The sequence below is a fragment of the Engystomops pustulosus genome, chromosome 9 (genome assembly GCF_040894005.1).
Source record: "Engystomops pustulosus chromosome 9, aEngPut4.maternal, whole genome shotgun sequence".
Classification (NCBI taxonomy): Eukaryota; Metazoa; Chordata; class Amphibia; order Anura; family Leptodactylidae; genus Engystomops; species Engystomops pustulosus.
In genome coordinates this window covers 69,491,720-69,514,681 of record NC_092419.1, presented here as the reverse complement: position 1 = coordinate 69,514,681, position 22,962 = coordinate 69,491,720, and the positions used below count along the sequence as shown (strand labels likewise).

The following is a 22,962-nucleotide window of genomic DNA, read 5'->3' as shown; positions in this document are numbered from 1 at the left end:
AATTTTCAGGTTCAAAAAGGTCAACGGAACTTGGGATTCCCAGCTAGTCTCCCATGCTGGTACTTGCCAAGCCTTAAGCTGCATTGCTGCTGCGATCTGACGAGAGCAGGCACATTCAGCTTAGAATGGCCGTTGACAGCCGCTGTTCAATTTGAACCTTCTTTTACTATCTCATAGAGAAACTAACACAATTTTCAGGTTCAAAAAGGTCAACGGAACTTGGGATTCCCAGCCAGTCTCCCATGCTGGTACTTGCCAAGCCTTAAGCTGCATTGCTGCTGCGATCTGACGAGAGCAGGCACATTCAGCTTAGAATGGCCGTTGACAGCAGCTGTTCAATTTGAACCTTCTTTTACTATCTCATAGAGAAACTAACACAATTTTCAGGTTCAAAAAGGTCAACGGAACTTGGGATTCCCAGCCAGTCTCCCATGCTGGTACTTGCCAAGCCTTAAGCTGCATTGCTGCTGCCATCTGACGAGAGCAGGCACATTCAGCTTAGAATGGCCGTTGACAGCAGCTGTTCAATTTGAACCTTCTTTTACCATCTTTGACAGAGAAACTAACAATTTTCAGGTTCAAAAAGGTCAACAGAACTTGGGATTCCCAGCCAGTCTCCCATGCTGGTACTTGCCAAGCCTTAAGCTGCATTGCTGCTGCGATCTGACGAGAGCAGGCACATTCAGCTTAGAATGGCCGTTGACAGCAGCTGTTCAATTTGAACCTTCTTTTACTATCTCATAGAGAAACTAACACAATTTTCAGGTTCAAAAAGGTCAACAGAACTTGGGATTCCCAGCCAGTCTCCCATGCTGGTACTTGCCAAGCCTTAAGCTGCATTGCTGCTGCGATCTGACGAGAGCAGGCACATTCAGCTTAGAATGGCCGTTGACAGCAGCTGTTCAATTTGAACCTTCTTTTACTATCTCATAGAGAAACTAACACAATTTTCAGGTTCAAAAAGGTCAACGGAACTTGGAATTCGCAGCCAGTCTCCCATGCTGGTACTTGCCAAGCCTTAAGCCGCATCGCTGCTGTGATCCGACAAGAGCACGCACATTCAGCTTAGAATGGCCGTTGACAGCAGCTGTTCAATTTGAACCTTCTTTTACTATCTCATAGAGAAACTAACACAATTTTCAGGTTCAAAAAGGTCAACAGAACTTGGGATTCCCAGCCAGTCTCCCATGCTGGTACTTGCCAAGCCTTAAGCTGCATTGCTGCTGCGATCTGACGAGAGCAGGCACATTCAGCTTAGAATGGCCGTTGACAGCAGCTGTTCAATTTGAACCTTCTTTTACTATCTCATAGAGAAACTAACACAATTTTCAGGTTCAAAAAGGTCAACAGAACTTGGGATTCCCAGCCAGTCTCCCATGCTGGTACTTGCCAAGCCTTAAGCTGCATTGCTGCTGCGATCTGACGAGAGCAGGCACATTCAGCTTAGAATGGCTGTTGACAGCAGCTGTTCAATTTGAACCTTCTTTTACTATCTCATAGAGAAACTAACACAATTTTCAGGTTCAAAAAGGTCAACGGAACTTGGGATTCCCAGCCAGTCTCCCATGCTGGTACTTGCCAAGCCTTAAGCTGCATTGCTGCTGCGATCTGACGAGAGCAGGCACATTCAGCTTAGAATGGCCGTTGACAGCAGCTGTTCAATTTGAACCTTCTTTTACTATCTCATAGAGAAACTAACACAATTTTCAGGTTCAAAAAGGTCAACGGAACTTGGGATTCCCAGCCAGTCTCCCATGCTGGTACTTGCCAAGCCTTAAGCTGCATTGCTGCTGCGATCTGACAAGAGCAGGCACATTCAGCTTAGAATGGCCGTTGACAGCAGCTGTTCAATTTGAACCTTCTTTTACTATCTCATAGAGAAACTAACACAATTTTCAGGTTCAAAAAGGTCAACGGAACTTGGGATTCCCAGCCAGACTCCCATGCTGGTACTTGCCAAGCCTTAAGCTGCATTGCTGCTGCCATCTGACGAGAGCAGGCACATTCAGCTTAGAATGGCCGTTGACAGCAGCTGTTCAATTTGAACCTTCTTTTACCATCTTTGACAGAGAAACTAACAATTTTCAGGTTCAAAAAGGTCAACAGAACTTGGGATTCCCAGCCAGTCTCCCATGCTGGTACTTGCCAAGCCTTAAGCTGCATTGCTGCTGCGATCTGACGAGAGCAGGCACATTCAGCTTAGAATGGCCGTTGACAGCAGCTGTTCAGTTTGAACCTTCTTTTACTATCTCATAGAGAAACTAACACAATTTTCAGGTTCAAAAAGGTCAACGGAACTTGGGATTCCCAGCCAGTCTCCCATGCTGGTACTTGCCAAGCCTTAAGCTGCATTGCTGCTGCGATCTGACGAGAGCAGGCACATTCAGCTTAGAATGGCCGTTGACAGCAGCTGTTCAGTTTGAACCTTCTTTTACTATCTCATAGAGAAACTAACACAATTTTCAGGTTCAAAAAGGTCAACGGAACATGGGATTCCCAGCCAGTCTCCCATGCTGGTACTTGCCAAGCCTTAAGCTGCATTGCTGCTGCCATCTGACGAGAGCAGGCACATTCAGCTTAGAATGGCCGTTGACAGCAGCTGTTCAATTTGAACCTTCTATTACCATCTTTGACAGAGAAACTAACAATTTTCAGGTTCAAAAAGGTCAACAGAACTTGGTATTCCCAGCCAGTCTCCCATGCTGGTACTTGCCAAGCCTTAAGCTGCATTGCTGCTGCGATCTGACGAGAGCACGCACATTCAGCTTAGAATGGCCGTTGACAGCAGCTGTTCAGTTTGAACCTTCTATTACTATCTCATAGAGAAACTAACACAATTTTCAGGTTCAAAAAGGTCAACGGAACTTGGGATTCCCAGCCAGTCTCCCATGCTGGTACTTGCCAAGCCTTAAGCTGCTGCGATCTGACAAGAGCAGGCACATTCAGCTTAGAATGGCCGTTGACAGCAGCTGTTCAATTTGAACCTTCTTTTACTATCTCATAGAGAAACTAACACAATTTTCAGGTTCAAAAAGGTCAACAGAACTTGGGATTCCCAGCCAGTCTCCCATGCTGGTACTTGCCAAGCCTTAAGCTGCATTGCTGCTGCGATCTGACGAGAGCAGGCACATTCAGCTTAGATTGGCTGTTGACAGCAGCTGTTCAATTTGAACCTTCTTTTACTATCTCATAGAGAAACTAACACAATTTTCAGGTTCAAAAAGGTCAACGGAACTTGGGATTCCCAGCCAGTCTCCCATGCTGGTACTTGCCAAGCCTTAAGCTGCATTGCTGCTGCAATCTGACGAGAGCAGGCACATTCAGCTTAGAATGGCCGTTGACAGCAGCTGTTCAATTTGAACCTTCTTTTACTATCTCATAGAGAAACTAACACAATTTTCAGGTTCAAAAAGGTCAACAGAACTTGGGATTCCCAGCCAGTCTCCCATGCTGGTACTTGCCAAGCCTTAAGCTGCATTGCTGCTGCGATCTGACGAGAGCAGGCACATTCAGCTTAGAATGGCTGTTGACAGCAGCTGTTCAATTTGAACCTTCTTTTACTATCTCATAGAGAAACTAACACAATTTTCAGGTTCAAAAAGGTCAACGGAACTTGGGATTCCCAGACAGTCTCCCATGCTGGTACTTGCCAAGCCTTAAGCTGCATTGCTGCTGCGATCTGACGAGAGCAGGCACATTCAGCTTAGAATGGCCGTTGGCAGCAGCTGTTCAATTTGAACCTTCTTTTACCATCTTTGACAGAGAAACTAACAATTTTCAGGTTCAAAAAGGTCAACGGAACTTGGGATTCCCAGCCAGTCTCCCATGCTGGTACTTGCCAAGCTTTAAGCTGCATTGCTGCTGCGATCTGACGAGAGCAGGCACATTCAGCTTAGAATGGCCGTTGACAGCAGCTGTTCAATTTGAACCTTCTTTTACTATCTCATAGAGAAACTAACACAATTTTCAGGTTCAAAAAGGTCAACGGAACTTGGGATTCCCAGCCAGTCTCCCATGCTGGTACTTGCCAAGCCTTAAGCTGCATTGCTGCTGCGATCTGACGAGAGCAGGCACATTCAGCTTAGAATGGCCGTTGACAGCAGCTGTTCAATTTGAACCTTCTTTTACTATCTCATAGAGAAACTAACACAATTTTCAGGTTCAAAAAGGTCAACGGAACTTGGGATTCCCAGCCAGTCTCCCATGCTGGTACTTGCCAAGCCTTAAGCTGCATTGCTGCTGCGATCTGACGAGAGCAGGCACATTCAGCTTAGAATGGCCGTTGACAGCAGCTGTTCAATTTGAACCTTCTTTTACTATCTCATAGAGAAACTAACACAATTTTCAGGTTCAAAAAGGTCAACGGAACTTGGGATTCCCAGCCAGTCTCCTATGCTGGTACTTGCCAAGCCTTAAGCTGCATTGCTGCTGCCATCTGACGAGAGCAGGCACATTCAGCTTAGAATGGCCGTTGACAGCAGCTGTTCAATTTGAACCTTCTTTTACCATCTTTGACAGAGAAACTAACAATTTTCAGGTTCAAAAAGGTCAACAGAACTTGGGATTCCCAGCCAGTCTCCCATGCTGGTACTTGCCAAGCCTTAAGCTGCATTGCTGCTGCGATCTGACGAGAGCAGGCACATTCAGCTTAGAATGGCCGTTGACAGCAGCTGTTCAGTTTGAACCTTCTTTTACTATCTCATAGAGAAACTAACACAATTTTCAGGTTCAAAAAGGTCAACGGAACTTGGGATTCCCAGCCAGTCTCCCATGCTGGTACTTGCCAAGCCTTAAGCTGCTGCGATCTGACGAGAGCAGGCACATTCAGCTTAGAATGGCCGTTGACAGCAGCTGTTCAATTTGAACCTTCTTTTACTATCTCATAGAGAAACTAACACAATTTTCAGGTTCAAAAAGGTCAACAGAACTTGGGATTCCCAGCCAGTCTCCCATGCTGGTACTTGCCAAGCCTTAAGCTGCATTGCTGCTGCGATCTGACGAGAGCAGGCACATTCAGCTTAGATTGGCTGTTGACAGCAGCTGTTCAATTTGAACCTTCTTTTACTATCTCATAGAGAAACTAACACAATTTTCAGGTTCAAAAAGGTCAACGGAACTTGGGATTCCCAGCCAGTCTCCCATGCTGGTACTTGCCAAGCCTTAAGCTGCATTGCTGCTGCAATCTGACGAGAGCAGGCACATTCAGCTTAGAATGGCCGTTGACAGCAGCTGTTCAATTTGAACCTTCTTTTACTATCTCATAGAGAAACTAACACAATTTTCAGGTTCAAAAAGGTCAACGGAACTTGGGATTCCCAGCCAGTCTCCCATGCTGGTACTTGCCAAGCCTTAAGCTGCATTGCTGCTGCGATCTGACGAGAGCAGGCACATTCAGCTTAGAATGGCCGTTGACAGCAGCTGTTCAGTTTGAACCTTCTTTTACTATCTCATTGAGAAACTAACACAATTTTCAGGTTCAAAAAGGTCAACGGAACTTGGAATTCGCAGCCAGTCTCCCATGCTGGTACTTGCCAAGCCTTAAGCCGCATCGCTGCTGTGATCCGACAAGAGCACGCACATTCAGCTTAGAATGGCCGTTGACAGCAGCTGTTCAATTTGAACCTTCTTTTACTATCTCATAGAGAAACTAACACAATTTTCAGGTTCAAAAAGGTCAACGGATCTTGGGATTCCCAGCCAGTCTCCCATGCTGGTACTTGCCAAGCCTTAAGCTGCATTGCTGCTGCGATCTGACGAGAGCAGGCACATTCAGCTTAGAATGGCCGTTGACAGCAGCTGTTCAATTTGAACCTTCCTTTACTATCTCATAGAGAAACTAACACAATTTTCAGGTTCAAAAAGGTCAACGGAACTTGGGATTCCCAGCTAGTCTCCCATGCTGGTACTTGCCAAGCCTTAAGCTGCATTGCTGCTGCGATCTGACGAGAGCAGGCACATTCAGCTTAGAATGGCCGTTGACAGCAGCTGTTCAATTTGAACCTTCTTTTACTATCTCATAGAGAAACTAACACAATTTTCAGGTTCAAAAAGGTCAACGGAACTTGGGATTCCCAGCTAGTCTCCCATGCTGGTACTTGCCAAGCCTTAAGCTGCATTGCTGCTGCGATCTGACGAGAGCAGGCACATTCAGCTTAGAATGGCCGTTGACAGCAGCTGTTCAATTTGAACCTTCTTTTACTATCTCATAGAGAAACTAACACAATTTTCAGGTTCAAAAAGGTCAACAGAACTTGGGATTCGCAGCCAGTCTCCCATGCTGGTACTTGCCAAGCCTTAAGCCGCATCGCTGCTGTGATCCGACAAGAGCACGCACATTCAGCTTAGAATGGCCGTTGACAGCAGCTGTTCAATTTGAACCTTCTTTTACTATCTCATAGAGAAACTAACACAATTTTCAGGTTCAAAAAGGTCAACGGAACTTGGGATTCCCAGCCAGTCTCCCATGCTGGTACTTGCCAAGCCTTAAGCTGCATTGCTGCTGCCATCTGACGAGAGCAGGCACATTCAGCTTAGAATGGCCGTTGACAGCAGCTGTTCAATTTGAACCTTCTTTTACCATCTTTGACAGAGAAACTAACAATTTTCAGGTTCAAAAAGGTCAACAGAACTTGGGATTCCCAGCCAGTCTCCCATGCTGGTACTTGCCAAGCCTTAAGCTGCATTGCTGCTGCGATCTGACGAGAGCAGGCACATTCAGCTTAGAATGGCCGTTGACAGCAGCTGTTCAGTTTGAACCTTCTTTTACTATCTCATAGAGAAACTAACACAATTTTCAGGTTCAAAAAGGTCAACGGAACTTGGAATTCGCAGCCAGTCTCCCATGCTGGTACTTGCCAAACCTTAAGCCGCATCGCTGCTGTGATCCGACAAGAGCACGCACATTCAGCTTAGAATGGCCGTTGACAGCAGCTGTTCAATTTGAACCTTCTTTTACTATCTCATAGAGAAACTAACACAATTTTCAGGTTCAAAAAGGTCAACAGAACTTGGGATTCCCAGCCAGTCTCCCATGCTGGTACTTGCCAAGTCTTAAGCTGCATTGCTGCTGCGATCTGACGAGAGCAGGCACATTCAGCTTAGAATGGCCGTTGACAGCAGCTGTTCAATTTGAACCTTCTTTTACTATCTCATAGAGAAACTAACACAATTTTCAGGTTCAAAAAGGTCAACAGAACTTGGGATTCCCAGCCAGTCTCCCATGCTGGTACTTGCCAAGCCTTAAGCTGCATTGCTGCTGCGATCTGACGAGAGCAGGCACATTCAGCTTAGAATGGCTGTTGACAGCAGCTGTTCAATTTGAACCTTCTTTTACTATCTCATAGAGAAACTAACACAATTTTCAGGTTCAAAAAGGTCAACGGAACTTGGGATTCCCAGCCAGTCTCCCATGCTGGTACTTGCCAAGCCTTAAGCTGCATTGCTGCTGCGATCTGACGAGAGCAGGCACATTCAGCTTAGAATGGCCGTTGACAGCAGCTGTTCAGTTTGAACCTTCTTTTACTATCTCATAGAGAAACTAACACAATTTTCAGGTTCAAAAAGGTCAACGGAACTTGGGATTCCCAGCCAGTCTCCCATGCTGGTACTTGCCAAGCCTTAAGCTGCATTGCTGCTGCGATCTGACGAGAGGAGGCACATTCAGCTTAGAATGGCCGTTGACAGCAGCTGTTCAATTTGAACCTTCTTTTACCATCTTTGACAGAAAAACTAACAATTTTCAGGTTCAAAAAGGTCAACGGAACTTGGGATTCCCAGCCAGTCTCCCATGCTGGTACTTGCCAAGCCTTAAGCTGCATTGCTGCTGCCATCTGACGAGAGCAGGCACATTCAGCTTAGAATGGCCGTTGACAGCAGCTGTTCAATTTGAACCTTCTTTTACTATCTCATAGAGAAACTAACACAATTTTCAGGTTCAAAAAGGTCAACGGAACTTGGGATTCCCAGCTAGTCTCCCATGCTGGTACTTGCCAAGCCTTAAGCTGCATTGCTGCTGCGATCTGACGAGAGCAGGCACATTCAGCTTAGAATGGCCGTTGACAGCAGCTGTTCAATTTGAACCTTCTTTTACTATCTCATAGAGAAACTAACACAATTTTCAGGTTCAAAAAGGTCAACGGAACTTGGGATTCCCAGCCAGTCTCCTATGCTGGTACTTGCCAAGCCTTAAGCTGCATTGCTGCTGCCATCTGACGAGAGCAGGCACATTCAGCTTAGAATGGCCGTTGACAGCAGCTGTTCAATTTGAACCTTCTTTTACCATCTTTGACAGAGAAACTAACAATTTTCAGGTTCAAAAAGGTCAACAGAACTTGGGATTCCCAGCCAGTCTCCCATGCTGGTACTTGCCAAGCCTTAAGCTGCATTGCTGCTGCGATCTGACGAGAGCAGGCACATTCAGCTTAGAATGGCCGTTGACAGCAGCTGTTCAGTTTGAACCTTCTTTTACTATCTCATAGAGAAACTAACACAATTTTCAGGTTCAAAAAGGTCAACGGAACTTGGGATTCCCAGCCAGTCTCCCATGCTGGTACTTGCCAAGCCTTAAGCTGCTGCGATCTGACGAGAGCAGGCACATTCAGCTTAGAATGGCCGTTGACAGCAGCTGTTCAATTTGAACCTTCTTTTACTATCTCATAGAGAAACTAACACAATTTTCAGGTTCAAAAAGGTCAACAGAACTTGGGATTCCCAGCCAGTCTCCCATGCTGGTACTTGCCAAGCCTTAAGCTGCATTGCTGCTGCGATCTGACGAGAGCAGGCACATTCAGCTTAGATTGGCTGTTGACAGCAGCTGTTCAATTTGAACCTTCTTTTACTATCTCATAGAGAAACTAACACAATTTTCAGGTTCAAAAAGGTCAACGGAACTTGGGATTCCCAGCCAGTCTCCCATGCTGGTACTTGCCAAGCCTTAAGCTGCATTGCTGCTGCAATCTGACGAGAGCAGGCACATTCAGCTTAGAATGGCCGTTGACAGCAGCTGTTCAATTTGAACCTTCTTTTACTATCTCATAGAGAAACTAACACAATTTTCAGGTTCAAAAAGGTCAACGGAACTTGGGATTCCCAGCCAGTCTCCCATGCTGGTACTTGCCAAGCCTTAAGCTGCATTGCTGCTGCGATCTGACGAGAGCAGGCACATTCAGCTTAGAATGGCCGTTGACAGCAGCTGTTCAGTTTGAACCTTCTTTTACTATCTCATTGAGAAACTAACACAATTTTCAGGTTCAAAAAGGTCAACGGAACTTGGAATTCGCAGCCAGTCTCCCATGCTGGTACTTGCCAAGACTTAAGCCGCATCGCTGCTGTGATCCGACAAGAGCACGCACATTCAGCTTAGAATGGCCGTTGACAGCAGCTATTCAATTTGAACCTTCTTTTACTATCTCATAGAGAAACTAACACAATTTTCAGGTTCAAAAAGGTCAACGGATCTTGGGATTCCCAGCCAGTCTCCCATGCTGGTACTTGCCAAGCCTTAAGCTGCATTGCTGCTGCGATCTGACGAGAGCAGGCACATTCAGCTTAGAATGGCCGTTGACAGCAGCTGTTCAATTTGAACCTTCTTTTACCATCTTTGACAGAGAAACTAACAATTTTCAGGTTCAAAAAGGTCAACGGAACTTGGGATTCCCAGCCAGTCTCCCATGCTGGTACTTGCCAAGCCTTAAGCTGCATTGCTGCTGCGATCTGACGAGAGCAGGAACATTCAGCTTAGAATGGCCGTTGACAGCAGCTGTTCAATTTGAACCTTCTTTTACTATCTCATAGAGAAACTAACACAATTTTCAGGTTCAAAAAGGTCAACGGAACTTGGGATTCCCAGCTAGTCTCCCATGCTGGTACTTGCCAAGCCTTAAGCTGCATTGCTGCTGCGATCTGACGAGAGCAGGCACATTCAGCTTAGAATGGCCGTTGACAGCAGCTGTTCAATTTGAACCTTCTTTTACTATCTCATAGAGAAACTAACACAATTTTCAGGTTCAAAAAGGTCAACAGAACTTGGGATTCGCAGCCAGTCTCCCATGCTGGTACTTGCCAAGCCTTAAGCCGCATCGCTGCTGTGATCCGACAAGAGCACGCACATTCAGCTTAGAATGGCCGTTGACAGCAGCTGTTCAATTTGAACCTTCTTTTACTATCTCATAGAGAAACTAACACAATTTTCAGGTTCAAAAAGGTCAACGGAACTTGGGATTCCCAGCCAGTCTCCCATGCTGGTACTTGCCAAGCCTTAAGCTGCATTGCTGCTGCCATCTGACGAGAGCAGGCACATTCAGCTTAGAATGGCCGTTGACAGCAGCTGTTCAATTTGAACCTTCTTTTACCATCTTTGACAGAGAAACTAACAATTTTCAGGTTCAAAAAGGTCAACAGAACTTGGGATTCCCAGCCAGTCTCCCATGCTGGTACTTGCCAAGCCTTAAGCTGCATTGATGCTGCGATCTGACGAGAGCAGGCACATTCAGCTTAGAATGGCCGTTGACAGCAGCTGTTCAGTTTGAACCTTCTTTTACTATCTCATAGAGAAACTAACACAATTTTCAGGTTCAAAAAGGTCAACGGAACTTGGAATTCGCAGCCAGTCTCCCATGCTGGTACTTGCCAAACCTTAAGCCGCATCGCTGCTGTGATCCGACAAGAGCACGCACATTCAGCTTAGAATGGCCGTTGACAGCAGCTGTTCAATTTGAACCTTCTTTTACTATCTCATAGAGAAACTAACACAATTTTCAGGTTCAAAAAGGTCAACAGAACTTGGGATTCCCAGCCAGTCTCCCATGCTGGTACTTGCCAAGTCTTAAGCTGCATTGCTGCTGCGATCTGACGAGAGCAGGCACATTCAGCTTAGAATGGCCGTTGACAGCAGCTGTTCAATTTGAACCTTCTTTTACTATCTCATAGAGAAACTAACACAATTTTCAGGTTCAAAAAGGTCAACAGAACTTGGGATTCCCAGCCAGTCTCCCATGCTGGTACTTGCCAAGCCTTAAGCTGCATTGCTGCTGCGATCTGACGAGAGCAGGCACATTCAGCTTAGAATGGCTGTTGACAGCAGCTGTTCAATTTGAACCTTCTTTTACTATCTCATAGAGAAACTAACACAATTTTCAGGTTCAAAAAGGTCAACGGAACTTGGGATTCCCAGGCAGTCTCCCATGCTGGTACTTGCCAAGCCTTAAGCTGCATTGCTGCTGCGATCTGACGAGAGCAGGCACATTCAGCTTAGAATGGCCGTTGACAGCAGCTGTTCAGTTTGAACCTTCTTTTACTATCTCATAGAGAAACTAACACAATTTTCAGGTTCAAAAAGGTCAACGGAACTTGGGATTCCCAGCCAGTCTCCCATGCTGGTACTTGCCAAGCCTTAAGCTGCATTGCTGCTGCGATCTGACGAGAGGAGGCACATTCAGCTTAGAATGGCCGTTGACAGCAGCTGTTCAATTTGAACCTTCTTTTACCATCTTTGACAGAAAAACTAACAATTTTCAGGTTCAAAAAGGTCAACGGAACTTGGGATTCCCAGCCAGTCTCCCATGCTGGTACTTGCCAAGCCTTAAGCTGCATTGCTGCTGCCATCTGACGAGAGCAGGCACATTCAGCTTAGAATGGCCGTTGACAGCAGCTGTTCAATTTGAACCTTCTTTTACTATCTCATAGAGAAACTAACACAATTTTCAGGTTCAAAAAGGTCAACGGAACTTGGGATTCCCAGCTAGTCTCCCATGCTGGTACTTGCCAAGCCTTAAGCTGCATTGCTGCTGCGATCTGACGAGAGCAGGCACATTCAGCTTAGAATGGCCGTTGACAGCAGCTGTTCAATTTGAACCTTCTTTTACTATCTCATAGAGAAACTAACACAATTTTCAGGTTCAAAAAGGTCAACGGAACTTGGGATTCCCAGCCAGTCTCCCATGCTGGTACTTGCCAAGCCTTAAGCTGCATTGCTGCTGCCATCTGATGAGAGCAGGCACATTCAGCTTAGAATGGCCGTTGACAGCAGCTGTTCAATTTGAACCTTCTTTTACCATCTTTGACAGAGAAACTAACAATTTTCAGGTTCAAAAAGGTCAACAGAACTTGGGATTCCCAGCCAGTCTCCCATGCTGGTACTTGCCAAGCCTTAAGCTGCATTGCTGCTGCGATCTGACGAGAGCAGGCACATTCAGCTTAGAATGGCCGTTGACAGCAGCTGTTCAATTTGAACCTTCTTTTACTATCTCATAGAGAAACTAACACAATTTTCAGGTTCAAAAAGGTCAACAGAACTTGGGATTCCCAGCCAGTCTCCCATGCTGGTACTTGCCAAGCCTTAAGCTGCATTGCTGCTGCGATCTGACGAGAGCAGGCACATTCAGCTTAGAATGGCTGTTGACAGCAGCTGTTCAATTTGAACCTTCTTTTACTATCTCATAGAGAAACTAACACAATTTTCAGGTTCAAAAAGGTCAACGGAACTTGGGATTCCCAGCCAGTCTCCCATGCTGGTACTTGCCAAGCCTTAAGCTGCATTGATGCTGCGATCTGACGAGAGCAGGCACATTCAGCTTAGAATGGCCGTTGACAGCAGCTGTTCAGTTTGAACCTTCTTTTACTATCTCATAGAGAAACTAACACAATTTTCAGGTTCAAAAAGGTCAACGGAACTTGGGATTCCCAGGCAGTCTCCCATGCTGGTACTTGCCAAGCCTTAAGCTGCATTGCTGCTGCGATCTGACGAGAGCAGGCACATTCAGCTTAGAATGGCCGTTGACAGCAGCTGTTCAGTTTGAACCTTCTTTTACTATCTCATAGAGAAACTAACACAATTTTCAGGTTCAAAAAGGTCAACGGAACTTGGGATTCCCAGCCAGTCTCCCATGCTGGTACTTGCCAAGCCTTAAGCTGCTGCGATCTGACGAGAGCAGGCACATTCAGCTTAGAATGGCCGTTGACAGCAGCTGTTCAATTTGAACCTTCTTTTACTATCTCATAGAGAAACTAACACAATTTTCAGGTTCAAAAAGGTCAACAGAACTTGGGATTCCCAGCCAGTCTCCCATGCTGGTACTTGCCAAGCCTTAAGCTGCATTGCTGCTGCGATCTGACGAGAGCAGGCACATTCAGCTTAGATTGGCTGTTGACAGCAGCTGTTCAATTTGAACCTTCTTTTACTATCTCATAGAGAAACTAACACAATTTTCAGGTTCAAAAAGGTCAACGGAACTTGGGATTTGCAGCCAGTCTCCCATGCTGGTACTTGCCAAGCCTTAAGCCGCATCGCTGCTGTGATCCGACAAGAGCACGCACATTCAGCTTAGAACGGCCGTTGACAGCAGCTGTTCAATTTGAACCTTCTTTTACTATCTCATAGAGAAACTAACACAATTTTCAGGTTCAAAAAGGTCAACGGAACTTGGGATTCCCAGCCAGTCTCCCATGCTGGTACTTGCCAAGCCTTAAGCTGCATTGCTGCTGCGATCTGACGAGAGCAGGCACATTCAGCTTAGAATGGCCGTTGACAGCAGCTGTTCAATTTGAACCTTCTTTTACCATCTTTGACAGAGAAACTAACAATTTTCAGGTTCAAAAAGGTCAACAGAACTTGGGATTCGCAGCCAGTCTCCCATGCTGGTACTTGCCAAGCCTTAAACCGCATCGCTGCTGTGATCCGACAAGAGCACGCACATTCAGCTTAGAATGGCCGTTGACAGCAGCTGTTCAATTTGAACCTTCTTTTACTATCTCATAGAGAAACTAACACAATTTTCAGGTTCAAAAAGGTCAACGGAACTTGGGATTCCCAGCCAGTCTCCCATGCTGGTACTTGCCAAGCCTTAAGCTGCATTGCTGCTGCGATCTGACGAGAGCAGGCACATTCAGCTTAGAATGGCCGTTGACAGCAGCTGTTCAATTTGAACCTTCTTTTACCATCTTTGACAGAGAAACTAACAATTTTCAGGTTCAAAAAGGTCAACAGAACTTGGGATTCCCAGCCAGTCTCCCATGCTGGTACTTGCCAAGCCTTAAGCTGCATTGATGCTGCGATCTGACGAGAGCAGGCACATTCAGCTTAGAATGGCCGTTGACAGCAGCTGTTCAATTTGAACCTTCTTTTACTATCTCATAGAGAAACTAACACAATTTTCAGGTTCAAAAAGGTCAACAGAACTTGGGATTCCCAGCCAGTCTCCCATGCTGGTACTTGCCAAGCCTTAAGCTGCATTGCTGCTGCGATCTGACGAGAGCAGGCACATTCAGCTTAGAATGGCTGTTGACAGCAGCTGTTCAATTTGAACCTTCTTTTACTATCTCATAGAGAAACTAACACAATTTTCAGGTTCAAAAAGGTCAACGGAACTTGGGATTCCCAGCCAGTCTCCCATGCTGGTACTTGCCAAGCCTTAAGCTGCATTGCTGCTGCGATCTGACGAGAGCAGGCACATTCAGCTTAGAATGGCCGTTGACAGCAGCTGTTCAGTTTGAACCTTCTTTTACTATCTCATAGAGAAACTAACACAATTTTCAGGTTCAAAAAGGTCAACGGAACTTGGGATTCCCAGCCAGTCTCCCATGCTGGTACTTGGCAAGCCTTAAGCTGCATTGCTGCTGCGATCTGACGAGAGGAGGCACATTCAGCTTAGAATGGCCGTTGACAGCAGCTGTTCAATTTGAACCTTCTTTTACCATCTTTGACAGAAAAACTAACAATTTTCAGGTTCAAAAAGGTCAACGGAACTTGGGATTCCCAGCCAGTCTCCCATGCTGGTACTTGCCAAGCCTTAAGCTGCATTGCTGCTGCGATCTGACGAGAGCAGGCACATTCAGCTTAGAATGGCCGTTGACAGCAGCTGTTCAATTTGAACCTTCTTTTACTATCTCATAGAGAAACTAACACAATTTTCAGGTTCAAAAAGGTCAACGGAACTTGGGATTCCCAGCTAGTCTCCCATGCTGGTACTTGCCAAGCCTTAAGCTGCATTGCTGCTGCGATCTGACGAGAGCAGGCACATTCAGCTTAGAATGGCCGTTGACAGCAGCTGTTCAATTTGAACCTTCTTTTACTATCTCATAGAGAAACTAACACAATTTTCAGGTTCAAAAAGGTCAACGGAACTTGGGATTCCCAGCCAGTCTCCCATGCTGGTACTTGCCAAGCCTTAAGCTGTATTGCTGCTGCGATCTGACGAGAGCAGGCACATTCAGCTTAGAATGGCCGTTGACAGCAGCTGTTCAATTTGAACCTTCTTTTACTATCTCATAGAGAAACTAACACAATTTTCAGGTTCAAAAAGGTCAACAGAACTTGGGATTCCCAGCCAGTCTCCCATGCTGGTACTTGCCAAGCCTTAAGCTGCATTGCTGCTGCGATCTGACGAGAGCAGGCACATTCAGCTTAGAATGGCCGTTGACAGCAGCTGTTCAATTTGATCCTTCTTTTACTATCTCATAGAAAAACTAACACAATTTTCAGGTTCAAAAAGGTCAACAGAACTTAGGATTCCCAGCCAGTCTACCATGCTGGTACTTGCCAAGCCTTAAGCTGCATTGCTGCTGCGATCTGACGAGAGCAGGCACATTCAGCTTAGAATGGCCGTTGACAGCAGCTGTTCAATTTGAACCTTCTTTTACTATCTCATAGAGAAACTAACACAATTTTCAGGTTCACAAAGGTCAACAGAACTTGGGATTTCCAGCCAGCCTCCCATGCTGGTACTTGCCAAGCCTTAAGCTGCATTGCTGCTGCGATCTGACGAGAGCAGGCACATTCAGCTTAGAATGGCCGTTGACAGCAGCTGTTCAATTTGAACCTTCTTTTACTATCTCATAGAGAAACTAACACAATTTTCAGGTTCAAAAAGGTCAACGGAACTTGGGATTCCCAGCCAGTCTCCCATGCTGGTACTTGCCAAGCCTTAAGCTGCATTGATGCTGCGATCTGACGAGAGCAGGCACATTCAGCTTAGAATGGCCGTTGACAGCAGCTGTTCAGTTTGAACCTTCTTTTACTATCTCATAGAGAAACTAACACAATTTTCAGGTTCAAAAATGTCAACGGAACTTGGGATTCCCAGCCAGTCTCCCATGCTGGTACTTGCCAAGCCTTAAGCTGCATTGCTGCTGCGATCTGACAAGAGCAGGCACATTCAGCTTAGGATGGCCGTTGACAGCAGCTGTTCAGTTTGAACCTTCTTTTACTATCTCATAGAGAAACTAACACAATTTTCAGGTTCAAAAAGGTCAACGGAACTTGGGATTCCCAGCCAGTCTCCCATGCTGGTACTTGCCAAGCCTTAAGCTGCTGCGATCTGACGAGAGCAGGCACATTCAGCTTAGAATGGCCGTTGACAGCAGCTGTTCAATTTGAACCTTCTTTTACTATCTCATAGAGAAACTAACACAATTTTCAGGTTCAAAAAGGTCAACAGAACTTGGGATTCCCAGCCAGTCTCCCATGCTGGTACTTGCCAAGCCTTAAGCTGCATTGCTGCTGCGATCTGACGAGAGCAGGCACATTCAGCTTAGATTGGCTGTTGACAGCAGCTGTTCAATTTGAACCTTCTTTTACTATCTCATAGAGAAACTAACACAATTTTCAGGTTCAAAAAGGTCAACGGAACTTGGGATTCCCAGCCAGTCTCCCATGCTGGTACTTGCCAAGCCTTAAGCTGCATTGCTGCTGCAATCTGACGAGAGCAGGCACATTCAGCTTAGAATGGCCGTTGACAGCAGCTGTTCAATTTGAACCTTCTTTTACTATCTCATAGAGAAACTAACACAATTTTCAGGTTCAAAAAGGTCAACGGAACTTGGGATTCCCAGCCAGTCTCCCATGCTGGTACTTGCCAAGCCTTAAGCTGCATTGCTGCTGCGATCTGACGAGAGCAGGCACATTCAGCTTAGAATGGCCGTTGACAGCAGCTGTTCAATTTGAACCTTCTTTTACTATCTCATAGAGAAACTAGCATAATTTTCAGGTTCAAAAAGGTCAACGGAACTTGGGATTCCCAGCCAGTCTCCCATGCTGGTACTTGCCAAGCCTTAAGCTGCATTGCTGCTGCGATCTGACAAGAGCAGGCACATTCAGCTTAGAATGGCCGTTGACAGCAGCTGTTCAATTTGAACCTTCTTTTACTATCTCATAGAGAAACTAACACAATTTTCAGGTTCAAAAAGGTCAACAGAACTTGGGATTCCCAGCCAGTCTCCCATGCTGGTACTTGCCAAGCCTTAAGCTGCATTGCTGCTGCGATCTGACGAGAGCAGGCACATTCAGCTTAGAAAGGCCGTTGACAGCAGCTGTTCAGTTTGAACCTTCTTTTACTATCTCATAGAGAAACTAACACAATTTTCAGGTTCAAAAAGGTCAACGGAACTTGGGATTCCCAGCCAGTCTCCCATGCTGGTACTTGCCAAGCCTTAAGCTGCATTGATGCTGCGATCTGACGAGAGCAGGCACATTCAGCTTAGAATGGCCGTTGACAGCAGCTGTTCAGTTTGAACCTTCTTTTACTATCTCATAGAGAAACTAACACAATTTTCAGGTTCAAAAAGGTCAACGGAACTTGGCATTCCCAGCCAGTCTCCCATGCTGGTACTTGCCAAGCCTTAAGCTGCATTGCTGCTGCGATCTGACGAGAGCAGGCACATTCAGCTTAGAATGGCCGTTGACAGCAGCTGTTCAATTTGAACCTTCTTTTACTATCTAATAGAGAAACTAAAACAATTTTCAGGTTCAAAAAGGTCAACGGAACTTAGGATTCCCAGCCAGTCTCCCAAGCTGGTACTTGCCAAGCCTTAAGCTGCTGCAATCTGACGAGAGCAGGCACATTCAGCTTAGAATGGCCGTTGACAGCAGCTGTTCAATTTGAACCTTCTTTTACTATCTCATAGAGAAACTAACACAATTTTCAGGTTCAAAAAGGTCAACAGAACTTGGGATTCCCAGCCAGTCTCCCCTGCTGGTACTTGCCAAGCCTTAAGCTGCATTGCTGCTGCGATCTGACGAGAGCAGGCACATTCAGCTTAAAATAGCCGTTGACAGCAGCTGTTCAATTTGAACCTTCTTTTACTATCTCATAGAAAAACTAACACAATTTTCAGGTTCATAAAGGTCAACAGAACTTGGGATTCCCAGCCAGTCTCCCATGCTGGTACTTGCCAAGCCTTAAGCTGCATTGCTGCTGCGATCTGACAAGAGCAGGCACATTTAGCTTAGAATGGCCGTTGACAGCAGCTGTTCAATTTGAACCTTCTTTTACTATCTCATAGAGAAACTAACACAATTTTCAGGTTCAAAAAGGTCAACGGAACTTGGGATTCCCAGCCAGTCTCCCATGCTGGTACTTGCCAAGCCTTAAGCTGCATTGCTGCTGCGATCTGACGAGAGCAGGCACATTCAGCTTAGAATGGCCGTTGACAGCAGCTGTTCAATTTGAACCTTCTTTTACCATCTTTGACAGAGAAACTAACAATTTTCAGGTTCAAAAAGGTCAACGGAACTTGGGATTCCCAGCCAGTCTCCCATGCTGGTACTTGCCAAGCCTTAAGCTGCTGCGATCTGACGAGAGCAGGCACATTCAGCTTAGAATGGCCGTTGACAGCAGCTGTTCAATTTGAACCTTCTTTTACTATCTCATAGAGAAACTAACACAATTTTCAGGTTCAAAAAGGTCAACAGAACTTGGGATTCCCAGCCAGTCTCCCCTGCTGGTACTTGCCAAGCTTTAAGCTGCATTGCTGCTGCGATCTGACGAGAGCAGGCACATTCAGCTTAAAATAGCCGTTGACAGCAGCTGTTCAATTTGAACCTTCTTTTACTATCTCATAGAAAAACTAACACAATTTTCAGGTTCAAAAAGGTCAACAGAACTTGGGATTCCCAGCCAGTCTCCCATGCTGGTACTTGCCAAGCCTTAAGCTGCATTGCTGCTGCGATCTGACAAGAGCAGGCACATTCAGCTTAGAATGGCCGTTGACAGCAGCTGTTCAATTTGAACCTTCTTTTACTATCTCATAGAGAAACTAACACAATTTTCAGGTTCAAAAAGGTCAACGGAACTTGGGATTCCCAGCCAGTCTCCCATGCTGGTACTTGCCAAGCCTTAAGCTGCATTGCTGCTGCAATCTGACGAGAGCAGGCACATTCAGCTTAGAATGGCCGTTGACAGCAGCTGTTCAATTTGAACCTTCTTTTACTATCTCATAGAGAAACTAACACAATTTTCAGGTTCAAAAAGGTAAACGGAACTTGGGATTCCCAGCCAGTCTCCCATGCTGGTACTTGCCAAGCCTTAAGCTGCATTGCTGCTGCGATCTGACGAGAGCAGGCACATTCAGCTTAGAATGGCCGTTGACAGCAGCTGTTCAATTTGAACCTTCTTTTACTATCTCATAGAGAAACTAACACAATTTTCAGGTTCAAAAAGGTCAACGGAACTTGGGATTCCCAGCCAGTCTCCCATGCTGGTACTTGCCAAGCCTTAAGCTGCATTGATGCTGCGATCTGACGAGAGCAGGCACATTCAGCTTAGAATGGCCGTTGACAGCAGCTGTTCAATTTGAACCTTCTTTTACTATCTCATAGAGAAACTAACACAATTTTCAGGTTCAAAAAGGTCAACGGAACTTGGGATTCCCAGCCAGTCTCCCATGCTGGTACTTGCCAAGCCTTAAGCTGCATTGCTGCTGCGATCTGACGAGAGCAGGCACATTCAGCTTAGAATGGCCGTTGAGAGCAGCTGTTCAATTTGAACCTTCTTTTACTATCTCATAGAGAAACTAACACAATTTTCAGGTTCAAAAAGGTCAACAGAACTTGGGATTCCCAGCCAGTCTCCCATGCTGGTACTTGCCAAGCCTTAAGCTGCATTGCTGCTGCGATCTGACGAGAGCAGGCACATTCAGCTTAGAATGGCCGTTGACAGCAGCTGTTCAATTTGAACCTTCTTTTACTATCTCATAGAGAAACTAACACAATTTTCAGGTTCAAAAAGGTCAACGGAACTTGGGATTCCCAGCTAGTCTCCCATGCTGGTACTTGCCAAGCCTTAAGCTGCATTGCTGCTGCCATCTGACGAGAGCAGGCACATTCAGCTTAGAATGGCCGTTGACAGCAGCTGTTCAATTTGAACCTTCTTTTACCATCTTTGACAGAGAAACTAACAATTTTCAGGTTCAAAAAGGTCAACAGAACTTGGGATTCCCAGCCAGTCTCCCATGCTGGTACTTGCCAAGCCTTAAGCTGCATTGCTGCTGCGATCTGACGAGAGCAGGCACATTCAGCTTAGAATGGCCGTCGACAGCCGCTGCCTAATTTCTACTTTCTTTTACTATCTCATAGAGAAACTAACACAATTTTCTGGTTCAAAAAGTCAACGAAACTTGGGATTCCCAGCCAGTCTCCCATGCTGGTACTTGCCAAGCCTTAAGCTGCATTGCTGCTGCGATCTGACGAGAGCAGGCACATTCAGCTTAGAATGGCCGTTGACAGCAGCTGTTCAATTTGAACCTTCTTTTACTATCTCATAGAGAAACTAACACAATTTTCAGGTTCAAAAAGGTCAACGGAACTTGGGATTCCCAGCCAGTCTCCCATGCTGGTACTTGCCAAGCCTTAAGCTGCATTGCTGCTGCGATCTGACGAGAGCAGGCACATTCAGCTTAGAATGGCCGTTGACAGCAGCTGTTCAATTTGAACCTTCTTTTACTATCTCATAGAGAAACTAACACAATTTTCAGGTTCAAAAAGGTCAACAGAACTTGGGATTCCCAGCCAGTCTCCCATGCTGGTACTTGCCAAGCCTTAAGCTGCATTGCTGCTGCGATCTGAGGAGAGCAGGCACATTCAGCTTAGAATGGCCGTTGACAGCAGCTGTTCAATTTGATCCTTCTTTTACTATCTCATAGAAAAACTAACACAATTTTCAGGTTCAAAAAGGTCAACAGAACTTAGGATTCCCAGCCAGTCTACCATGCTGGTACTTGCCAAGCCTTAAGCTGCATTGCTGCTGCGATCTGACGAGAGCAGGCACATTCAGCTTAGAATGGCCGTTGACAGCAGCTGTTCAATTTGAACCTTCTTTTACTATCTCATAGAGAAACTAACACAATTTTCAGGTTCACAAAGGTCAACAGAACTTGGGATTTCCAGCCAGCCTCCCATGCTGGTACTTGCCAAGCCTTAAGCTGCATTGCTGCTGCGATCTGACGAGAGCAGGCACATTCAGCTTAGAATGGCCGTTGACAGCAGCTGTTCAATTTGAACCTTCTTTTACTATCTCATAGAGAAACTAACACAATTTTCAGGTTCAAAAAGGTCAACGGAACTTGGGATTCCCAGCCAGTCTCCCATGCTGGTACTTGCCAAGCCTTAAGCTGCATTGATGCTGCGATCTGACGAGAGCAGGCACATTCAGCTTAGAATGGCCGTTGACAGCAGCTGTTCAGTTTGAACCTTCTTTTACTATCTCATAGAGAAACTAACACAATTTTCAGGTTCAAAAATGTCAACGGAACTTGGGATTCCCAGCCAGTCTCCCATGCTGGTACTTGCCAAGCCTTAAGCTGCATTGCTGCTGCGATCTGACAAGAGCAGGCACATTCAGCTTAGAATGGCCGTTGACAGCAGCTGTTCAGTTTGAACCTTCTTTTACTATCTCATAGAGAAACTAACACAATTTTCAGGTTCAAAAAGGTCAACGGAACTTGGGATTCCCAGCCAGTCTCCCATGCTGGTACTTGCCAAGCCTTAAGCTGCTGCGATCTGACGAGAGCAGGCACATTCAGCTTAGAATGGCCGTTGACAGCAGCTGTTCAATTTGAACCTTCTTTTACTATCTCATAGAGAAACTAACACAATTTTCAGGTTCAAAAAGGTCAACAGAACTTGGGATTCCCAGCCAGTCTCCCATGCTGGTACTTGCCAAGCCTTAAGCTGCATTGCTGCTGCGATCTGACGAGAGCAGGCACATTCAGCTTAGATTGGCTGTTGACAGCAGCTGTTCAATTTGAACCTTCTTTTACTATCTCATAGAGAAACTAACACAATTTTCAGGTTCAAAAAGGTCAACGGAACTTGGGATTCCCAGCCAGTCTCCCATGCTGGTACTTGCCAAGCCTTAAGCTGCATTGCTGCTGCAATCTGACGAGAGCAGGCACATTCAGCTTAGAATGGCCGTTGACAGCAGCTGTTCAATTTGAACCTTCTTTTACTATCTCATAGAGAAACTAACACAATTTTCAGGTTCAAAAAGGTCAACGGAACTTGGGATTCCCAGCCAGTCTCCCATGCTGGTACTTGCCAAGCCTTAAGCTGCATTGCTGCTGCGATCTGACGAGAGCAGGCACATTCAGCTTAGAATGGCCGTTGACAGCAGCTGTTCAATTTGAACCTTCTTTTACTATCTCATAGAGAAACTAGCATAATTTTCAGGTTCAAAAAGGTCAACGGAACTTGGGATTCCCAGCCAGTCTCCCATGCTGGTACTTGCCAAGCCTTAAGCTGCATTGCTGCTGCGATCTGACAAGAGCAGGCACATTCAGCTTAGAATGGCCGTTGACAGCAGCTGTTCAATTTGAACCTTCTTTTACTATCTCATAGAGAAACTAACACAATTTTCAGGTTCAAAAAGGTCAACAGAACTTGGGATTCCCAGCCAGTCTCCCATGCTGGTACTTGCCAAGCCTTAAGCTGCATTGCTGCTGCGATCTGACGAGAGCAGGCACATTCAGCTTAGAAAGGCCGTTGACAGCAGCTGTTCAGTTTGAACCTTCTTTTACTATCTCATAGAGAAACTAACACAATTTTCAGGTTCAAAAAGGTCAACGGAACTTGGGATTCCCAGCCAGTCTCCCATGCTGGTACTTGCCAAGCCTTAAGCTGCATTGATGCTGCGATCTGACGAGAGCAGGCACATTCAGCTTAGAATGGCCGTTGACAGCAGCTGTTCAGTTTGAACC

The 22,962-nt window shown here is 45.7% G+C and overlaps 104 pseudogenes; all 104 read right to left on the bottom strand.

The window, feature by feature from the left end:
* Positions 1 to 18: 18 nt before the first annotated feature.
* Positions 19 to 137, bottom strand: LOC140085945 (5S ribosomal RNA; annotated as a pseudogene).
* A 70-nt stretch (positions 138 to 207) lies between these two features.
* LOC140101997 (5S ribosomal RNA) lies at positions 208 to 326 on the bottom strand (annotated as a pseudogene).
* Positions 327 to 396: 70 nt separating this feature from the next.
* On the bottom strand, positions 397 to 515 carry LOC140092388 (5S ribosomal RNA; annotated as a pseudogene).
* Positions 516 to 585: 70 nt separating this feature from the next.
* LOC140081375 (5S ribosomal RNA) lies at positions 586 to 704 on the bottom strand (annotated as a pseudogene).
* A 70-nt stretch (positions 705 to 774) lies between these two features.
* Positions 775 to 893, bottom strand: LOC140081374 (5S ribosomal RNA; annotated as a pseudogene).
* A 259-nt stretch (positions 894 to 1,152) lies between these two features.
* On the bottom strand, positions 1,153 to 1,271 carry LOC140081373 (5S ribosomal RNA; annotated as a pseudogene).
* Positions 1,272 to 1,341: 70 nt separating this feature from the next.
* On the bottom strand, positions 1,342 to 1,460 carry LOC140081943 (5S ribosomal RNA; annotated as a pseudogene).
* A 70-nt stretch (positions 1,461 to 1,530) lies between these two features.
* Positions 1,531 to 1,649, bottom strand: LOC140101996 (5S ribosomal RNA; annotated as a pseudogene).
* A 70-nt stretch (positions 1,650 to 1,719) lies between these two features.
* Positions 1,720 to 1,838, bottom strand: LOC140089049 (5S ribosomal RNA; annotated as a pseudogene).
* Positions 1,839 to 1,908: 70 nt separating this feature from the next.
* LOC140096554 (5S ribosomal RNA) lies at positions 1,909 to 2,027 on the bottom strand (annotated as a pseudogene).
* Positions 2,028 to 2,097: 70 nt separating this feature from the next.
* Positions 2,098 to 2,216, bottom strand: LOC140081372 (5S ribosomal RNA; annotated as a pseudogene).
* Positions 2,217 to 2,286: 70 nt separating this feature from the next.
* Positions 2,287 to 2,405, bottom strand: LOC140101994 (5S ribosomal RNA; annotated as a pseudogene).
* A 70-nt stretch (positions 2,406 to 2,475) lies between these two features.
* LOC140097781 (5S ribosomal RNA) lies at positions 2,476 to 2,594 on the bottom strand (annotated as a pseudogene).
* Positions 2,595 to 2,664: 70 nt separating this feature from the next.
* On the bottom strand, positions 2,665 to 2,783 carry LOC140086842 (5S ribosomal RNA; annotated as a pseudogene).
* A 251-nt stretch (positions 2,784 to 3,034) lies between these two features.
* LOC140087887 (5S ribosomal RNA) lies at positions 3,035 to 3,153 on the bottom strand (annotated as a pseudogene).
* A 70-nt stretch (positions 3,154 to 3,223) lies between these two features.
* On the bottom strand, positions 3,224 to 3,342 carry LOC140086987 (5S ribosomal RNA; annotated as a pseudogene).
* A 70-nt stretch (positions 3,343 to 3,412) lies between these two features.
* Positions 3,413 to 3,531, bottom strand: LOC140081942 (5S ribosomal RNA; annotated as a pseudogene).
* Positions 3,532 to 3,601: 70 nt separating this feature from the next.
* LOC140082123 (5S ribosomal RNA) lies at positions 3,602 to 3,720 on the bottom strand (annotated as a pseudogene).
* A 70-nt stretch (positions 3,721 to 3,790) lies between these two features.
* Positions 3,791 to 3,909, bottom strand: LOC140091303 (5S ribosomal RNA; annotated as a pseudogene).
* Positions 3,910 to 3,979: 70 nt separating this feature from the next.
* On the bottom strand, positions 3,980 to 4,098 carry LOC140101993 (5S ribosomal RNA; annotated as a pseudogene).
* Positions 4,099 to 4,168: 70 nt separating this feature from the next.
* Positions 4,169 to 4,287, bottom strand: LOC140101992 (5S ribosomal RNA; annotated as a pseudogene).
* Positions 4,288 to 4,357: 70 nt separating this feature from the next.
* On the bottom strand, positions 4,358 to 4,476 carry LOC140089380 (5S ribosomal RNA; annotated as a pseudogene).
* Positions 4,477 to 4,546: 70 nt separating this feature from the next.
* LOC140081369 (5S ribosomal RNA) lies at positions 4,547 to 4,665 on the bottom strand (annotated as a pseudogene).
* A 251-nt stretch (positions 4,666 to 4,916) lies between these two features.
* Positions 4,917 to 5,035, bottom strand: LOC140087886 (5S ribosomal RNA; annotated as a pseudogene).
* A 70-nt stretch (positions 5,036 to 5,105) lies between these two features.
* LOC140086986 (5S ribosomal RNA) lies at positions 5,106 to 5,224 on the bottom strand (annotated as a pseudogene).
* A 70-nt stretch (positions 5,225 to 5,294) lies between these two features.
* Positions 5,295 to 5,413, bottom strand: LOC140101991 (5S ribosomal RNA; annotated as a pseudogene).
* Positions 5,414 to 5,672: 259 nt separating this feature from the next.
* Positions 5,673 to 5,791, bottom strand: LOC140085557 (5S ribosomal RNA; annotated as a pseudogene).
* A 70-nt stretch (positions 5,792 to 5,861) lies between these two features.
* On the bottom strand, positions 5,862 to 5,980 carry LOC140085933 (5S ribosomal RNA; annotated as a pseudogene).
* A 70-nt stretch (positions 5,981 to 6,050) lies between these two features.
* LOC140085919 (5S ribosomal RNA) lies at positions 6,051 to 6,169 on the bottom strand (annotated as a pseudogene).
* Positions 6,170 to 6,428: 259 nt separating this feature from the next.
* LOC140092387 (5S ribosomal RNA) lies at positions 6,429 to 6,547 on the bottom strand (annotated as a pseudogene).
* A 70-nt stretch (positions 6,548 to 6,617) lies between these two features.
* LOC140081368 (5S ribosomal RNA) lies at positions 6,618 to 6,736 on the bottom strand (annotated as a pseudogene).
* A 259-nt stretch (positions 6,737 to 6,995) lies between these two features.
* On the bottom strand, positions 6,996 to 7,114 carry LOC140085564 (5S ribosomal RNA; annotated as a pseudogene).
* A 70-nt stretch (positions 7,115 to 7,184) lies between these two features.
* Positions 7,185 to 7,303, bottom strand: LOC140081941 (5S ribosomal RNA; annotated as a pseudogene).
* Positions 7,304 to 7,373: 70 nt separating this feature from the next.
* LOC140101989 (5S ribosomal RNA) lies at positions 7,374 to 7,492 on the bottom strand (annotated as a pseudogene).
* Positions 7,493 to 7,562: 70 nt separating this feature from the next.
* LOC140095955 (5S ribosomal RNA) lies at positions 7,563 to 7,681 on the bottom strand (annotated as a pseudogene).
* A 70-nt stretch (positions 7,682 to 7,751) lies between these two features.
* Positions 7,752 to 7,870, bottom strand: LOC140092386 (5S ribosomal RNA; annotated as a pseudogene).
* A 70-nt stretch (positions 7,871 to 7,940) lies between these two features.
* On the bottom strand, positions 7,941 to 8,059 carry LOC140085907 (5S ribosomal RNA; annotated as a pseudogene).
* Positions 8,060 to 8,129: 70 nt separating this feature from the next.
* LOC140089379 (5S ribosomal RNA) lies at positions 8,130 to 8,248 on the bottom strand (annotated as a pseudogene).
* Positions 8,249 to 8,318: 70 nt separating this feature from the next.
* LOC140081367 (5S ribosomal RNA) lies at positions 8,319 to 8,437 on the bottom strand (annotated as a pseudogene).
* A 251-nt stretch (positions 8,438 to 8,688) lies between these two features.
* Positions 8,689 to 8,807, bottom strand: LOC140087885 (5S ribosomal RNA; annotated as a pseudogene).
* A 70-nt stretch (positions 8,808 to 8,877) lies between these two features.
* On the bottom strand, positions 8,878 to 8,996 carry LOC140086985 (5S ribosomal RNA; annotated as a pseudogene).
* Positions 8,997 to 9,066: 70 nt separating this feature from the next.
* LOC140101987 (5S ribosomal RNA) lies at positions 9,067 to 9,185 on the bottom strand (annotated as a pseudogene).
* Positions 9,186 to 9,444: 259 nt separating this feature from the next.
* On the bottom strand, positions 9,445 to 9,563 carry LOC140085556 (5S ribosomal RNA; annotated as a pseudogene).
* A 70-nt stretch (positions 9,564 to 9,633) lies between these two features.
* Positions 9,634 to 9,752, bottom strand: LOC140078342 (5S ribosomal RNA; annotated as a pseudogene).
* A 70-nt stretch (positions 9,753 to 9,822) lies between these two features.
* LOC140085895 (5S ribosomal RNA) lies at positions 9,823 to 9,941 on the bottom strand (annotated as a pseudogene).
* A 259-nt stretch (positions 9,942 to 10,200) lies between these two features.
* Positions 10,201 to 10,319, bottom strand: LOC140092385 (5S ribosomal RNA; annotated as a pseudogene).
* Positions 10,320 to 10,389: 70 nt separating this feature from the next.
* On the bottom strand, positions 10,390 to 10,508 carry LOC140085830 (5S ribosomal RNA; annotated as a pseudogene).
* A 259-nt stretch (positions 10,509 to 10,767) lies between these two features.
* On the bottom strand, positions 10,768 to 10,886 carry LOC140085563 (5S ribosomal RNA; annotated as a pseudogene).
* A 70-nt stretch (positions 10,887 to 10,956) lies between these two features.
* LOC140081940 (5S ribosomal RNA) lies at positions 10,957 to 11,075 on the bottom strand (annotated as a pseudogene).
* Positions 11,076 to 11,145: 70 nt separating this feature from the next.
* On the bottom strand, positions 11,146 to 11,264 carry LOC140101342 (5S ribosomal RNA; annotated as a pseudogene).
* Positions 11,265 to 11,334: 70 nt separating this feature from the next.
* Positions 11,335 to 11,453, bottom strand: LOC140095953 (5S ribosomal RNA; annotated as a pseudogene).
* Positions 11,454 to 11,523: 70 nt separating this feature from the next.
* LOC140092383 (5S ribosomal RNA) lies at positions 11,524 to 11,642 on the bottom strand (annotated as a pseudogene).
* Positions 11,643 to 11,712: 70 nt separating this feature from the next.
* LOC140085883 (5S ribosomal RNA) lies at positions 11,713 to 11,831 on the bottom strand (annotated as a pseudogene).
* Positions 11,832 to 11,901: 70 nt separating this feature from the next.
* On the bottom strand, positions 11,902 to 12,020 carry LOC140089263 (5S ribosomal RNA; annotated as a pseudogene).
* Positions 12,021 to 12,090: 70 nt separating this feature from the next.
* On the bottom strand, positions 12,091 to 12,209 carry LOC140081366 (5S ribosomal RNA; annotated as a pseudogene).
* A 70-nt stretch (positions 12,210 to 12,279) lies between these two features.
* LOC140081939 (5S ribosomal RNA) lies at positions 12,280 to 12,398 on the bottom strand (annotated as a pseudogene).
* A 70-nt stretch (positions 12,399 to 12,468) lies between these two features.
* Positions 12,469 to 12,587, bottom strand: LOC140084532 (5S ribosomal RNA; annotated as a pseudogene).
* Positions 12,588 to 12,657: 70 nt separating this feature from the next.
* LOC140101220 (5S ribosomal RNA) lies at positions 12,658 to 12,776 on the bottom strand (annotated as a pseudogene).
* Positions 12,777 to 13,027: 251 nt separating this feature from the next.
* On the bottom strand, positions 13,028 to 13,146 carry LOC140087884 (5S ribosomal RNA; annotated as a pseudogene).
* A 259-nt stretch (positions 13,147 to 13,405) lies between these two features.
* Positions 13,406 to 13,524, bottom strand: LOC140101986 (5S ribosomal RNA; annotated as a pseudogene).
* Positions 13,525 to 13,783: 259 nt separating this feature from the next.
* Positions 13,784 to 13,902, bottom strand: LOC140101985 (5S ribosomal RNA; annotated as a pseudogene).
* Positions 13,903 to 13,972: 70 nt separating this feature from the next.
* LOC140085829 (5S ribosomal RNA) lies at positions 13,973 to 14,091 on the bottom strand (annotated as a pseudogene).
* Positions 14,092 to 14,161: 70 nt separating this feature from the next.
* LOC140081938 (5S ribosomal RNA) lies at positions 14,162 to 14,280 on the bottom strand (annotated as a pseudogene).
* Positions 14,281 to 14,350: 70 nt separating this feature from the next.
* On the bottom strand, positions 14,351 to 14,469 carry LOC140101984 (5S ribosomal RNA; annotated as a pseudogene).
* A 259-nt stretch (positions 14,470 to 14,728) lies between these two features.
* On the bottom strand, positions 14,729 to 14,847 carry LOC140101983 (5S ribosomal RNA; annotated as a pseudogene).
* A 70-nt stretch (positions 14,848 to 14,917) lies between these two features.
* On the bottom strand, positions 14,918 to 15,036 carry LOC140085871 (5S ribosomal RNA; annotated as a pseudogene).
* A 70-nt stretch (positions 15,037 to 15,106) lies between these two features.
* LOC140082942 (5S ribosomal RNA) lies at positions 15,107 to 15,225 on the bottom strand (annotated as a pseudogene).
* A 70-nt stretch (positions 15,226 to 15,295) lies between these two features.
* On the bottom strand, positions 15,296 to 15,414 carry LOC140081365 (5S ribosomal RNA; annotated as a pseudogene).
* A 70-nt stretch (positions 15,415 to 15,484) lies between these two features.
* LOC140094967 (5S ribosomal RNA) lies at positions 15,485 to 15,603 on the bottom strand (annotated as a pseudogene).
* Positions 15,604 to 15,673: 70 nt separating this feature from the next.
* Positions 15,674 to 15,792, bottom strand: LOC140095969 (5S ribosomal RNA; annotated as a pseudogene).
* Positions 15,793 to 15,862: 70 nt separating this feature from the next.
* On the bottom strand, positions 15,863 to 15,981 carry LOC140084531 (5S ribosomal RNA; annotated as a pseudogene).
* A 70-nt stretch (positions 15,982 to 16,051) lies between these two features.
* LOC140093940 (5S ribosomal RNA) lies at positions 16,052 to 16,170 on the bottom strand (annotated as a pseudogene).
* Positions 16,171 to 16,421: 251 nt separating this feature from the next.
* On the bottom strand, positions 16,422 to 16,540 carry LOC140087883 (5S ribosomal RNA; annotated as a pseudogene).
* A 70-nt stretch (positions 16,541 to 16,610) lies between these two features.
* On the bottom strand, positions 16,611 to 16,729 carry LOC140086983 (5S ribosomal RNA; annotated as a pseudogene).
* A 70-nt stretch (positions 16,730 to 16,799) lies between these two features.
* On the bottom strand, positions 16,800 to 16,918 carry LOC140101981 (5S ribosomal RNA; annotated as a pseudogene).
* Positions 16,919 to 16,988: 70 nt separating this feature from the next.
* LOC140089048 (5S ribosomal RNA) lies at positions 16,989 to 17,107 on the bottom strand (annotated as a pseudogene).
* A 70-nt stretch (positions 17,108 to 17,177) lies between these two features.
* On the bottom strand, positions 17,178 to 17,296 carry LOC140087433 (5S ribosomal RNA; annotated as a pseudogene).
* Positions 17,297 to 17,366: 70 nt separating this feature from the next.
* On the bottom strand, positions 17,367 to 17,485 carry LOC140084530 (5S ribosomal RNA; annotated as a pseudogene).
* A 70-nt stretch (positions 17,486 to 17,555) lies between these two features.
* On the bottom strand, positions 17,556 to 17,674 carry LOC140081632 (5S ribosomal RNA; annotated as a pseudogene).
* Positions 17,675 to 17,925: 251 nt separating this feature from the next.
* Positions 17,926 to 18,044, bottom strand: LOC140098682 (5S ribosomal RNA; annotated as a pseudogene).
* Positions 18,045 to 18,114: 70 nt separating this feature from the next.
* LOC140097791 (5S ribosomal RNA) lies at positions 18,115 to 18,233 on the bottom strand (annotated as a pseudogene).
* Positions 18,234 to 18,303: 70 nt separating this feature from the next.
* Positions 18,304 to 18,422, bottom strand: LOC140101980 (5S ribosomal RNA; annotated as a pseudogene).
* Positions 18,423 to 18,673: 251 nt separating this feature from the next.
* On the bottom strand, positions 18,674 to 18,792 carry LOC140096404 (5S ribosomal RNA; annotated as a pseudogene).
* A 70-nt stretch (positions 18,793 to 18,862) lies between these two features.
* On the bottom strand, positions 18,863 to 18,981 carry LOC140091104 (5S ribosomal RNA; annotated as a pseudogene).
* Positions 18,982 to 19,051: 70 nt separating this feature from the next.
* On the bottom strand, positions 19,052 to 19,170 carry LOC140086982 (5S ribosomal RNA; annotated as a pseudogene).
* Positions 19,171 to 19,240: 70 nt separating this feature from the next.
* Positions 19,241 to 19,359, bottom strand: LOC140086087 (5S ribosomal RNA; annotated as a pseudogene).
* Positions 19,360 to 19,429: 70 nt separating this feature from the next.
* Positions 19,430 to 19,548, bottom strand: LOC140084529 (5S ribosomal RNA; annotated as a pseudogene).
* A 70-nt stretch (positions 19,549 to 19,618) lies between these two features.
* On the bottom strand, positions 19,619 to 19,737 carry LOC140088348 (5S ribosomal RNA; annotated as a pseudogene).
* Positions 19,738 to 19,807: 70 nt separating this feature from the next.
* On the bottom strand, positions 19,808 to 19,926 carry LOC140081364 (5S ribosomal RNA; annotated as a pseudogene).
* A 70-nt stretch (positions 19,927 to 19,996) lies between these two features.
* Positions 19,997 to 20,115, bottom strand: LOC140091647 (5S ribosomal RNA; annotated as a pseudogene).
* A 70-nt stretch (positions 20,116 to 20,185) lies between these two features.
* Positions 20,186 to 20,304, bottom strand: LOC140083421 (5S ribosomal RNA; annotated as a pseudogene).
* A 69-nt stretch (positions 20,305 to 20,373) lies between these two features.
* On the bottom strand, positions 20,374 to 20,492 carry LOC140084872 (5S ribosomal RNA; annotated as a pseudogene).
* Positions 20,493 to 20,562: 70 nt separating this feature from the next.
* On the bottom strand, positions 20,563 to 20,681 carry LOC140101978 (5S ribosomal RNA; annotated as a pseudogene).
* Positions 20,682 to 20,751: 70 nt separating this feature from the next.
* On the bottom strand, positions 20,752 to 20,870 carry LOC140085534 (5S ribosomal RNA; annotated as a pseudogene).
* Positions 20,871 to 20,940: 70 nt separating this feature from the next.
* LOC140094966 (5S ribosomal RNA) lies at positions 20,941 to 21,059 on the bottom strand (annotated as a pseudogene).
* Positions 21,060 to 21,129: 70 nt separating this feature from the next.
* On the bottom strand, positions 21,130 to 21,248 carry LOC140095968 (5S ribosomal RNA; annotated as a pseudogene).
* Positions 21,249 to 21,318: 70 nt separating this feature from the next.
* LOC140084527 (5S ribosomal RNA) lies at positions 21,319 to 21,437 on the bottom strand (annotated as a pseudogene).
* A 70-nt stretch (positions 21,438 to 21,507) lies between these two features.
* LOC140092089 (5S ribosomal RNA) lies at positions 21,508 to 21,626 on the bottom strand (annotated as a pseudogene).
* Positions 21,627 to 21,877: 251 nt separating this feature from the next.
* On the bottom strand, positions 21,878 to 21,996 carry LOC140087882 (5S ribosomal RNA; annotated as a pseudogene).
* A 70-nt stretch (positions 21,997 to 22,066) lies between these two features.
* LOC140086981 (5S ribosomal RNA) lies at positions 22,067 to 22,185 on the bottom strand (annotated as a pseudogene).
* A 70-nt stretch (positions 22,186 to 22,255) lies between these two features.
* LOC140101977 (5S ribosomal RNA) lies at positions 22,256 to 22,374 on the bottom strand (annotated as a pseudogene).
* Positions 22,375 to 22,444: 70 nt separating this feature from the next.
* LOC140089047 (5S ribosomal RNA) lies at positions 22,445 to 22,563 on the bottom strand (annotated as a pseudogene).
* Positions 22,564 to 22,633: 70 nt separating this feature from the next.
* On the bottom strand, positions 22,634 to 22,752 carry LOC140087432 (5S ribosomal RNA; annotated as a pseudogene).
* Positions 22,753 to 22,822: 70 nt separating this feature from the next.
* On the bottom strand, positions 22,823 to 22,941 carry LOC140084526 (5S ribosomal RNA; annotated as a pseudogene).
* Between the last annotated feature and the right edge of the window lie 21 nt (positions 22,942 to 22,962).